Below are 13,352 nucleotides of genomic sequence, written 5' to 3'. Positions count from 1 at the left end.
GCCCATGAGCCCTGGAGTCCGTGCGCCACAACTAGAGAAGAGAAAACCCGCACGCCACAACTAGAGAGAAACCTGCACACCACAACAAAGAGTCCACACGTCGCAATGAAAGATCCCGCATGCCTCAACGAAGATCCCACGTGCCGCGACTAAGACCCAACACAGACAAAAGTAAATTAAATAAATAAATAATAAATCTTTTAAAAAGTAAATAAAAGACGAAGAAGGAATTCCCTGGCGGTGCAGTGGTCAAGACTCAGTGATTTCACTGCTGAGGGCGTGGGTTGATCCCTGGTTGGGGAACTAAGATCCCACAAGCGGCACGGCACGGCCTAATAATAAATAATAATAATGATAATAATAAATTTTTAAAAAAAGAATGCCCAGCCCAGGCAAACTTCGCAATAGTGAGAAACAACAAATGCATGTTGATTTAGGCCACTGAGGGTTTTTTCCGGTGGGGGGAGTGATCTGTTATACAGCAGTAGCTAACTTGTATACCAACCAACAGACGTAAAATTAAACGTCAGCAAGCCACAGAAGGAAACTACTTTTGTTGGAGAAAATAATGGTAACATATTCTACATTGAAGTGAAAGTGCAGTTTTACTCTCTGTTCAGGTTTGAATTCTCAGCATTTAAGGGGACTACTGAGAATCTGTCCTGCAGATTGTGGAAAGTATAATCCTGACTTAGGGATTATAGTATAACATACATCCCTAGACTATATAAATATCCACTGTTTCTCAACTCTGGCTGCACAACACATTCACCTGAAAATCTGACACCTGGGTCCCACTCTCATAGATCAGGAATCCACTGTCATGGAGGCAAAAAACACGAGTATTTTTTTATAAAGCTCTGCAAGGGATCACGCAGTGCAGCTAAGGCTGGGAAACCCTGGGCTACATGCTACTAAGATCTAAAGAATTAAAGTGTGATAGACTTCCAGCAAATTCTGTGGTTTTTTCCCCCTAATACTAAATGTGTTTCACAGGCACCATCAATATTAGATCAGACAGGAGGTTTTTTTTCCTACATGATTTTACGATGTCGGCAGAAAACATTCTCCTTCCAGGCTGGAGGCAGCTGCAAGCCACGTGAGAAATGTTCTTTCCTTCATCGTTTCTCTCTCCTTCAAGTCTCCCAGAGTCCTTAAGCCTCCTTCTGTGGCCCTGCTTTTATTCTGCAACGTACACATTCTGTGATGTGAGGATCTCTCTGTGCTGCCACGTGAGTGAATTCTACTATCCTTTCCCGAACTTGCCAGGAATGATACCCAATCCCAGGAATGTGGACTGCGTATCTTGTGGGCACATTTGACTCTCCTGTTTCAGTTCCAAGTAAATTCATCCACAGACAGCCTTTTCTGGTGGCCCTGTGTCAGGCACAGGTAACTCAGGGAAGAGCACAGGGCTTATCAGAGAACAACTGGAAAGATGAGTTTGCCCTTTGCTGCCTGCCAAGAAGGAGGCAGATGCTCGGTTGCTAACTCCCATCGTGTAGTCTAAAATGTGGTTTGATTTATCGCCCAGATAAAGTTATAGAGCAGAAGTCACTGGTAGGGCAGAAATTCCTTGCTGGCTCCTGAGTCATCTGGAAGACATGAAAGTGAGCAGGAAAAAAGGGCCTCCTACTACCCCAGATCGCTACCAAAGTCCTCACTGGCAGCTCTGGGCCCCTGGGCGGACTGTGCCTCAGTTTCCTCACCTGTAGAATGGGACGCAGAGGACCCACATCACATGCAAGAGCTGGGAAGATTCAGTGATGTTACATATGTAACCCCTGGGCCTGTGCTCCTACTGTGTTCATCCTGCACGTATTAAGTACTCAACAGATGCTAGTTTGAAGAAAAAAGCTACAAAAAATGTAAATGGAAAAAAAAAAAAAGAGAGAGATGGGATCTGACTGAGCTATCTGCCTTTTTTCTATGTATTTTGCCCCCACCTGGAGAAAGTGGTCTTCAATATAATCTTAAGTCTGAATAACTTTAAAAAATGAAGATATAATTCATATGTCATATAACTCACCAAACTGAAGGGTGTTAATATATTCACAGACTTGTGCAACTATCACCACCATCTCATTCCAGAACATTCCATCATCCCCAAAAGAACCCTGTGTCCATCAGCAGGTCCCTCCCCCTAGCTTCTCTCCCCACCACCTGCAACCGCTAACCTACTTTCTGTTTCTATGGATTTCTCTATTCTGGACACATGATATAAATGAGATTATGTCTAAATGGAATGGAAATAAAAACAGTGTGTGACTTTTTGTGTTTAAGCCTCAGTCTTTTTTATCGGGGAAAAAAAAAAACTGCAAGTAACCTCCTGGATGCCCAAGAAATGGCTTATGGAACGGGTGGCGGGCTGTTGTGACTGGACCACGCCACCCCTTGTCTTCTGGTCGTGTTACCCGCTTTCTCCACCTGCTGGCTGTGTGCATGGAATTCTGGAAATGAACCTCGTGGGGCTGAAACCCTGCCGTGCTCTTCCCCCAGCTGCTCTGCAAAATTGCTACCATATGTTCACCTCCTTGCCTCTGCTCCTTTCCATACGACCTCACTTCTGCTCTCCTGCACTCTGAGTGAGAAGTCGCTGGGCAGCCCACTGTCCTGAGTGGAGAAGGAGTCACAGAGGGCATTGTCTGACAACTGCTCGCAGACAGAAAGCCCAGGAGAGGGGTAGGTTTTTTCCCGAGATTTCCTATTTTCACCAATTTGTGCAGCTTGCCACTGTGAAGTTTTCAACCGACCATGGCTCAGAGGAGAGGTGTAGTCATAAATCTGGAATTCATAACAAAAATAAGGGGTTGCATGGACTGTCACAAGCCGGCTATATTGTAATTTCCCCTCCAGAGATGTCAGAATTTTCTCTACTTCAGTGAGCGTTCTCATCGGGCATTCTAATTACTCTGGCAAATATCAAAATATTACCTCTGTTGTCACTGTAATCTTACTTAAGAAAATGTGTTTGAATTTAAGAAGCATTGTTCTGCTGCTTTGCTGCAAAATAACTGCGTCTCCGTTGAAGTTGTGCCGTTGGCAGTTGGCTGCATCATCCTCATGGACCAATGACATCCTTGGTGTGATGTTTTTCTGGAGCATCACAGTGTGTGCTAAACGCAGTGAGGCTGGCTTCCCTGGTGGCGCAGTGGTTGAGAATCTGCCTGCCAGTGCAGGGGACACGGGTTCGAGCCTTGGCCTGGGAAGATCCCACATGCCGCAGAGCAACTAAACCCGTGCCCCACAACTACTGAGCCTGCGCTCTAGAGTCCGAGAGCCACGACTACTGAGCCCACGTGCCACAACTATGAGCCCACACGCCTAGAGCCTGTGCTCTGCAACAAGAAGCCATTGCAATGAGAAGCCTGCACACCGCAATGAAGAGTAGCCCCCGCTTGCCACAACTAGAGAAAAGCCCACGTGCAGCAACAAGGACCCAATGCAGCCAAAAATAAAATAAAATTTAAAAAATAATAAATAAAGGCAGTGAGGGGCTTCCCTGGTGGCTCAGTGGTTAAGAGTCCGCCTGCTGATGCAGGGGACACGGGTTCGTGTCCTGGTATGGGAAGATCCCACATGTCGCGGAGCGGCTGGGCCTGTGAGCCATGGCCACTGAGCCTGCACATCCGGAGCCTGTGCCCCGCAACGGGAGAGGCCACAGCAGTGAGAGGCCCACGTACCACAAAAAAAATAAAATAAAGGCAGTGAGGCTTTTGAGCTACGATTTAGGGAACTGGAGTTTTACCCAGGAACACAGACCACCAGCACACTGCGGGCCCAAAAGGCTGGTGAATTCCCTCCAAGAGAAAACCTATTAGGCAATGATTCTTGAAGTGGGGTCCCTGCACCAAGAGCATTAGGATCCCCTGGGAGCTTCTTAAATAAGCAAATTCCCAGGGGTCCCCTAGACTAGCCAGATCAGACACTCTGGAGCAGAACCTAGTAATCTATGTTCCATCCTTGGGCAGGTTAAGCCCTTCGGGATATACTGATGTTCAATCCAGTTTAAGGACCGCTGTTCTAGAGTTTTATGACAGAGTGATCCATCAGTGCAAAGAAGTCGCCTAATGGATCTGAGATGCCAGTCAACTAGGTTGTTATTAGCAACTTCAGCAGTTTTCAAGATGATGTGACCTGTACTGGATTGAATAGCGACCCCCAAAAGATATGTCCACATCCCAGATAACTGTGAGCTTATTTGGAAAAAGAGTCTTTGCAGATGCAATTAAGGATCAAAAGATGAGATCATCCAGGCTTGTGCAGGTAGTTGGGTCCTAAATCCATCAACAAGTGTCCTTTGAGAGACACACAGGAAAGGGACCACATGAAAGAGAAGCCATGTGAAGACAGAGGCAGAGACTCTGGAGTCATGCAGCCACAAGCAAAGAAGTACCTGGAGCCACCACCAGAAGCCGGAAGAGGCAGAGGACAGATTCTCCCCTAGAGCCTCCAGAAGGAACCAGCTCTACCACGAACTCGACTTCAGGCTTTCAGCCTCCCGAACCATGAGAGAATACATTTCTGTTGTTTTGAGCCGCCACATTGAGGGGAATTTGTTACTGCAGCTCTCAGAAACTAACACATGGCCTGACCTTGTCTATAACGCAGATTCCGGGCTACAGGAACCTCGAGAATGGTTGCACCAGGAGGTGCCATTGAATAGCTAAAGGCTGTAGGATGAGAAGAGCTGTTTTTACGGCCACGTTTTCAAGGAAGCGAGGCACGTTGTTGACTGAGTATCTGTGTCCCCACAAAATTCATATGCTGAAAGCTAACCCCCAGTGTGTTTGAATTTGCGGTGGGCCTTTGGGAGGTGATTAGGTCATGAGGGGGGAGCCCCCATGAATGGGATTAGTGCCCTTATCAAAGAGACCCGGAGAGCTCCCCTGCCCCTTCCACCGTATGTGGGGACACAAAGAAGACAGCCATTCATGAACCAGGAAGTGGGTCCTCCCCAGATACAGAGTCTGCTGGTACCTTGATCTTTGACTTCTAGCCTCCAGAACTGTGAGAAATAAATTGTTGTATAAGCACCCAGTCTGTGATATTCTGTGACAGCAGCCCCAAAAGACAAAGGCAAAGGTCAAAGCTGAGACTTTGATGCTTGCGGTCCTTTGCCCCCTGTTCAGCTCCCGATCCGGGTGTCAGCCACAGACTTTCCTAATTCCAATATGGAATCATCCCTGTTTGAAATTCACAGCAGGGCGGCCACACTAGTCCTTAACACACCGAGTATGATATACGGAGGACCTGCCTTGACATCGTCGAAGCTTCTGCCAGCTGTTCACCTGCGCCAAAGTTCTCAGTCCAGGCACGGAGGGAGAGCCATCAAAGGTGGCCTTTCCCAAGCTGCACAACCTTAACATGGAGGAGAAGATGGGGGAAACTTCTCCCTACAGCCCTCCCCACCCTGGAGTCCCTGGGTAATGGTTAAGGCTCTGAGGAATCCAGAAATAAAGAACCACAGTTCCCTTTGATTACTGGAATTATCTTCCAAACTTGTGTGGCTGTCTGTCCTTTCTGTCCAAGAACTGCTAGCATCCCACAAACCATGCACGTCATCTGGAAGACACAGCGAAAGGTGGGGAGACTATACTGCTTACTTATTCCTGCTGTTACAGGTAAAGAGAGAAACATGGGGTTACCAAGAGGTTTTTCATCTTACATTTTCCCGTAGCCCCGCATGCCAGTCTACACACTGGTGTCGTGAATTGGCCCAGAAGCTTGTTAAAAGCAGGGTCCCACTCTCTTCCTGGAACGGCTGACCTCACGAGGCCTTTGACCCGCCAGCATCTCCCCTGGCGACTTGTGTGCATATTACTCAGGAAATGCCATAGCTGGTGGAGAGCGATATTTCATCAGCATTACCCCCAAACATCCCCAACTTATAGTTAATGTAGCCTGGTTTGATTTTCACACTCAAGACACTGCTTTCCACACTCAAGCAAATATTTCCAAATTTTCTAACTTATTGTTGCCAGGAATTGAGTATTAAACTGCCTTCTTACGTTTTTATTTTATTTATATTACTTGACAGAGGGCTTAATTCAGGCCAGACACTATGAGATATCAATTCATTCAATGTTCAACACATCCTTACCAAGAAAGGATTAACATTATTTCCATTTTACGGATGAGAAGACCGAGGCACAGAGAGGTCAAGTAGCTTGCCTAAGGTCACACAGCCAGGTAGTGTTGGCATCCGGACTGCATCTCAGTCAGCCTGACCCCAGGATCTGTGCACACAAGCACCATTCTGTGTGGTGCTGCTTCTTGCTTAAAATGTTCCTCCCATTTTAAATCTGTCCAGTAAAGATACCTTTAAAACTCTTATCTTATATATCTATCTCTCTTCTTCATAGCAATGTCCAGATTTAGGAGCAGGGCTTGACAACAGCCTCTCATTCTGTTCAGAAGATCGAAGACCAAGATTCAGACCACAGTCAGAATTAATCCTGTAAGCTAACCCCTTGGCCAGGGGCAGTCTTCCCTTCCAAATCCTCAAATTAATGCCATAATATCTTGGCCAGAGAGACCAAACACACAAAATACAACATGAAGGGAAATCAAAGTGAAGAGCTGAAAGGAGGAGTTCTCAATTTAAGGCGATCTTGCCCCCCTGGGGAGCTCTGCCGTACCTGGAGACATTTCAGGAGATCTCCACACTGGCATTTATCAGGTAGAGGCCAGGGATGCTGCTGCACACCCTTTAATGCACAGGACAAAGAAGTACCCGGTTCAGAATGTCAACAGCGCCAGGTTGGAAAGCCCTGGTTCAAAGATTTCTTGCAACATATTCCACTGCAGAAAAATCTAAGTACGGAAAAGATTATAGATTATGTTTGCAAATACAGCATGTTGGAATGCAGCATACTCATCTGTTTGTGTACTGTCTAGGGCTGCTTTTGCAATCTGATGGCGGAGTTGTAGTTGTGACAAAGACCTTCTGGTTTGCAAAGATAAAAATATGTACCGTTTGGCCCTTTACTCCAAGAAAAATTGTGCCCGCCCAATGTAAGGCGGCCATCAAAATTTGAACAGCATTCCTCTCGCGTAGTAAATTCAATCTAACGAAGTCTCTGGTTACCCCCATCTGCTCAGCTGCACGTGGCTCATGGAATCAAGGGGATCTGACTGGGATCTGACTGGGATCTGATCGGGATCTGATGGGCTCTTCAATGTGTGACTGAACCATCCTTGCATTACTAACTGCATCAGTGACTGCATTATTCCCCTTCGTCCTTTCCTCCGCTTTCCTGCATATTTTCCTCTCAAATTAGCCATTGTTGGAAGATTGGCTCAATGAGACCAGGAGGTAACAGAGAGGCAGTGATTAAACAAGCTGTTAGAAGATGCTTTAGCCCCTGCCTGCGCTAAAAAGCCAAAGGGAAATCAGTTAAGCTGGACGGTAGCTGGTCCCAGGAACCACATGAAATTCAGACAGAAGGCAGCAAGTGCCTCTCCTCTGTCAGAGTTCACTGGTTTGGAATCGTCCGTCATCACCAGGACAGAGTGGCGAGTCAGCAAAGCCACTGTCTCTGCCTTCATGGGTGACCTGTCCTCTTCTCGTCACCTGGCAAAAATGAAAGGAGTGGCTACCGGTCAACCTGGCATCCTGCCCATCCACACTCCACTCCAGACTCTCAGAAGCTGGTCCTATCAGGGCACAGGATTTTTCAAATCAGTATTTTTCCATTCTGGGTTTTGAAATCAATTTAGTGGTTGTCAAGCAGCCTTTTATAAGGAATGAAGGAGAACAGGTAGAAAAAGTATCAGATTGTTACACAAAGCAAAAGTACATATTGTTAGGCTTCCCTGGTGGTGCAGTGGTTGAGAGTCCGCCTGCTGATGCAGGGGACACAGGTTCGTGCCCCGGTCCGGGAAGATCCCACATGCCGCGGAGCGGCTGGGCCCGTGAGCCATGGCCGCTGAGCCTGCGCGTCCGGAGCCTGTGCTCCGCAACGGGAGAGGCCACAGCAGTGAGAGGCCCGCATACCGCAAAAAAAAAAAAAAAAAAAAAAAGTACATTTTGTGAAACTTGATGTTTAGATATAAACATGCACATACATATATATACACATGTGTGTACATATGTATGTAAACACAAATACTTAAAGACATTATATAAGAACACACATTACATGGTATTATTTGTTTTGTACATTCACACTTTTATATGTGTTCTAAGTCATAATGTAACAGGTGTTTCTTTTGTTTAGTATTATTTGTAACATTTATTTTTACTTACAAGGTATTAACACATGAATTTATTTTCTTCATAAAATGTTACAATATTTCTGACCATCTCTTCTTCAGAGGTAACACTTCTTCGTTTGGTGTGGACATCTCCAGATAGTTTCTGTTATTCTATTTAACTATTATTAATTGAACTATAGTTAATTTATAATGTTGTGTTAGTTTCAGGTTAACAGCAAAGTGATTCAGTTATATACATATATATATATATACACATATATATATACATGTACATATATACTCATTCTTTTTCAGCTTCTCTTCCACTGTAAGTTACTTACAAGATATTGAGTATAGTTCCTTGTGCTATACGGTAGATAACTGCTGGTTATCTATTTTAAATATAGTAGTATAGATCTGTTAATCCCAAACTTCTAATTTATCCCCACCCCGACTATCCCCTTTGGTAACCACAAGTTTGTTTTTGTAACACGTATTTCTGTGTATAATAAAAAATGGTCGAGAAGCCCTGCTTTAAATGGTTCCTCTATTATCTGAGATACGAGTGCTTTTCTATAAATGGCTTAAACTGCTGGGACAGAACTACGAAGTCAGAGAGATATATTTCCATTTCCTCCTGTTAAGAAACCACAGTCAGTAGTTCCTTTTGCTTCCCCTAAGCGGTTGATCTAACTTCTACCAAGGGGTATATGCCTGCCTACGAGGGTCGAGTGTAATTCTTGGTGTTCCGAAGACCTAAGAAACGCAAGTATGAGAGAGCTAGAGAGAAACCTAGGAAAAGTAAAGTCTGACATTTCCCACACTTAGTCTTTTGAGTATTTTCATGATTTTTGTGAGAGCCATAACTCATATTCTGTGATTTAATATTTTAATTCGTTTTTATGTTTTTTCCTAACCAATACTATCTGTGCCATCGCAGACTTTTATGTGATAATTTTTTCCCTAATACGCATACAACTAAACACATAATTCCATAAATAAAAATGTTTATGGATCAACTAAAATAGGTGGTATATCTAGTAATTTGGGAAATATTGACCTTGCTCAACCCTCCTCACCGATGCTCTCCTGTGGCAGCCAGAGTGATTGGGGGAGGGATGGAGTGGGAGTTTGGGGTGAGCAGATGCAAACTAGTAGCTACAGGATGGATAAACAACAAGGTCCTACTGTACAGCACAGGGAACTATATTCAATATCCTGTGATAAACTGTAATGGAAAAGAATACTAAAAAAAAAATGTATATACATGTATAAGTGAATCACTTTGCTGTATAGCAGAAATTAACACAACATTGTAAATCAACTATACTTTAATAACAAAAATAAATTAAAAAAATTTTTAAATAAAATGAAAATCTGATCCGTCCCCAACTCCATGGCTTCCCTGTGCTCTCAGGAGAAGGTCCAAGCCCCCCGCTGTCTCACCAGGGCTTCAGGCAGCACCTCCAACTCGCCATCATCCCCATCACCCAAGACTGGTCTTTCTGTCTGGACCACTCTTTGCCCAAGCAACGCCTTCACCTGCTTTCCAAGTGTTCACCTGAACAGGTGTGCCAGCACCTGCTCGACCTCGGACGTCAACTGGCATCACATCCTCATCAGATACTCCCCTGCCCTTTGCTGACGTCCTGTAGAGCCATCCCTCCTATCCCCACCCATATAACACCTGGCATAGTCCCCCTTGCACGATACCGTATTTGTGTATCCGTCAGACCTACATCTGCCTCCTCCATTGGACTGTAAGCCTCACGTGGGTAGGGACAAACACATCATGGGCACACATCACATGCCTGTTGGATGAATGAACGGACGGATGGACAGGACAGAGGCAGGTGTGTTTTTGCAGAAGCAGAAACGGAGGGCTGGGGAGATCGAAGGCTTGTCCCTAATGCAGCGCATCAGAGGCCACAAATCAGAACCCCCGTCTCAGCTTCTTATCCTGCTCTCCTCCATGCCGCAGCTCTGTGCAGAAACCTAAAAACCATTCAGGCAAATCAGCCAGGAACCTATTCCAAATTAGCCCCAGGCCAGTGCTGGGAAGGTCCCTGCTTCCTCGGAGCCCCAGATCTGAGCCTGATTCCTGCTACTGAGAGGCTCAGAGGGCAGCTTGGAGCATGTTAGTTCCAATTCACGGGATGACAACAGCAAGAAAGAAAGGCGAAGAAAACAAAACTTAGCTCAACTGGCTCACCATCCCCCGTAACCATCAGTCTCTGATTAGCCACCTCGTTAAAATATAAACTAATTTAATTCAATCATTTAAGCAACAGCCCAAGCCAGCACAGCCATTATCATCAAAAACTCCATAATGTTCACTCTCTACAAGACATGACAATTTGGTGCTTTTATTAAGAATATGAATTTCCTGCTGGTGCGGAGAAGAAAATCTCTAGCAGCTGCTGTTCTCCCATTGTCCCCGCGTGCCAACAGCATCTTTCTCAATTTCCCAAACAAAGCGATTAGGGAAGAAGCCACCCAAACACACGCGGAGTATGAGATGAGAGTGTGTATAAATAGTTCGTAAGGGGGATTTTCCTTCCAAATTAGCCATGTGTCTGATACTTGCATTATAAATGCGGCAAACTCCCAATCAGATGGGGAACCGAAGCCCAGTCCACCTTTCCTGCTCCCACAGACCTTGGAATCTCTGCACATCTTCTGTCTTTTACCTGCAAACCCTTCCCTTCTTCATCATGTTGAAACCCGACTATAATTCAAGCACCAGCTCAAGGGCCCTACAAACTCTTCGCTGGTCTCCCAGGATGAATCAACACCTCCCTCACCTCAGCACGTCTATTTATTCATCTTCTTCCAGTTTTCTTGAGATGTAAGTGGCATACAACAGGGTATACATTCAAGGTGTACAGCACCATGATCTGACTTACATCCATCACGAAATGATTCCCACAGTAAGTTTGCTGAATGTCTATCATCTCACAGACATATATTAAAGAAATAGAAACACAATTTCTTCTTGATGACATGAGAACTCAGGATTTACTTTCTAAACAACTTTCCTGTACACCACGCAGCAGCGCTCATTACACTAATCATGTCGTACATACAACGCTAGTGGATACTTTTCTGATAACTGGAAGTTCGTACCTTTTGACCCCCTTCATCCAACCCCTCCACCCCCAGCTCCCGCTCAGAACTTTTAGCGTCTGTTTCATTCTCTATGAAGCACTGGGTCTGGACTTTCCAACCTGAACAGCTACCCAGGCTGGAACGGATAACACTAAGAGGTGCAGCCTTCCAGGTGTGAGAAAATGCAGACCTGGAGGGGGAATCAGGCTCCCCCTGGTTGCAGCTGATTCATACTGCTGAACACTCTGCACTTCCATAAGATTTCAGAAAGGTGAAGTTTTCAAATGAAAAGTTGAAGTGTTGGCAATGGAATGAATGAAATGGACACTTTATATAAGTTAACGCAACATGCTCGCAGGTCCGGTGGAACCAGTGGCTGCCATTCTCCCTCCCTCTGTTGTAGGATTTTGCTTATACGACAGCTCCCTCCCAGGGCACGTGGCTTTCTGGATTTGTGGCTCCTACAGGGAAGTCAACCTGTCTCCTTCCTTTCTATGACCCTCTCTTCACAGATGATGGGTAACTCACCATCCCACTCAAGCGGGAGGAAGGGTGACTGGGCCCTCGTGTGTTTTCACCTTGGTGAAAGCTTCCCTTTTATATAAATATTTAGCTTTTATACCTCACGTTACAAACAGCGCTGGGAAGACGAGCTACAAGGGAAACCAATGAATGCTCAGATAAGGAAATAAAAAGTCCACTTTCAAAGTTCTTTCTCCAGGGATCGTTTCAGTGGCCTACTGTAAGCTGTCTTCTTCTCTTCCTCAGATCTGCGGTGGCTCCTCCGAGATCTGCTGTGAACCCCACCTTTTAAATTCCCCTGAAGGAGTTACCTCTGATGATAACGTGTTGCCCAGTTCCAGGATTTCACAATAGACAGAAGAATTCCCGGTGGCTACCGAGGACGCTGAACATTTCGCCTGACAAATGGTTACGGCCACCTACTGTGTGCCAGGCCCCGTGCTGGGGGTGGGAAAGCAAGATGAACAGGAGTCAGCCCTGCCCGTCGGGTGGCACAGGGTGGCGTGGACTCACGGGGGCAAACAGAAAATGTTAGACCAAGTTATGGCTGCATTCTTGGGGAGAGGAAGGAGGGACTCCCATCAAGAATTGGCACCCCAAATGTGATGGGAAGACTGTGGAGAGTTTTAAGCAGAAGGAGTTGACATGTTGTGACTTCTGTTGTATTAAAGTCTCCCTGGCTGCCGTGCAGAGAATAGATTATGGAGTGGGGTTGATGCCGGGGAGCAATCATGCCCTGTTGAGGTTGTCCAGGCAGGTGGTGATGGAGGCTGGGCATAGAGAGATGATGGAGGAGGTCTGGGCTGGGGTCGAAGCTGGGATATATTCTGGAGTGCAGTGGACAGGATGCACAGAGCAGCAAAGGGAGAGAAAACAGCATGACTTGTGGGCTTGGGGACTGGGCAAACGGGCAGACTGCGGTGCGTTCACTGACATGGAGAATGCGTGGGTGGAAAGCATGACTCAGGCTGCGTTTTCATTGTGGGGGGGGGATTGGAAGTGGGACCAGGGTTTTGCTTTGTCTGCGAGATTTGTGATGAATCGTAGATACCTAAACGGAAGCCCCAAATGCGAGGCTGGGTTTACAAGACAGGAATAGAGCAGGGAGCTTAGGAATTCCTACCACATGATGAGTACAGTGCAAACTCCTCTGCACCTTGTCTACTTTCCTAGTCTTCTTTCAACACGCCAGCCACAATTATCTTTCTGTCCTTTGAGTGGGCCAAGCTTGCTCCTACCTCAGGGTCTTTGCACTGGCCATTCTTACCCACTGGTTCACCCTTCCCTCAGCTCTTCACACAGCCAGACCTTTCCTGTTACTCATATGCTACTCAAATATCACTTGCTGAGGAAGAAGGTCCCTGACAACCCAATCAAAAAAACCCACTCTCACAATCCTACTTTCTTGTCTTCGAAACTCTTGTTGGTATCTGCAATTATCTTATTTCTGCGTTTGTTTCCTTATTTATTGTACGTGGTTTGCTATTGGAATGTAAGTTGTAGGGAGAAAGGATTCTTGGACT

The 13,352-nt window shown here is 45.8% G+C and overlaps 1 protein-coding gene across 1 annotated transcript in view; it reads right to left on the bottom strand.

Moving 5' to 3' along the window:
* Positions 1 to 13,352, bottom strand: part of TMEM132C (transmembrane protein 132C) — a gene marked incomplete at both ends in the record, with an annotated part of 367,991 nt that overhangs the window by 183,063 nt on the left and 171,576 nt on the right. The window lies entirely within an intron of this gene.

This window comes from Leucopleurus acutus (assembly GCF_964270905.1).
Source record: "Leucopleurus acutus genome assembly, chromosome: 13".
Taxonomy (NCBI): Eukaryota; Metazoa; Chordata; class Mammalia; order Artiodactyla; family Delphinidae; genus Leucopleurus; species Leucopleurus acutus.
This window is presented reverse-complemented; position numbering and strand designations above follow the sequence as displayed.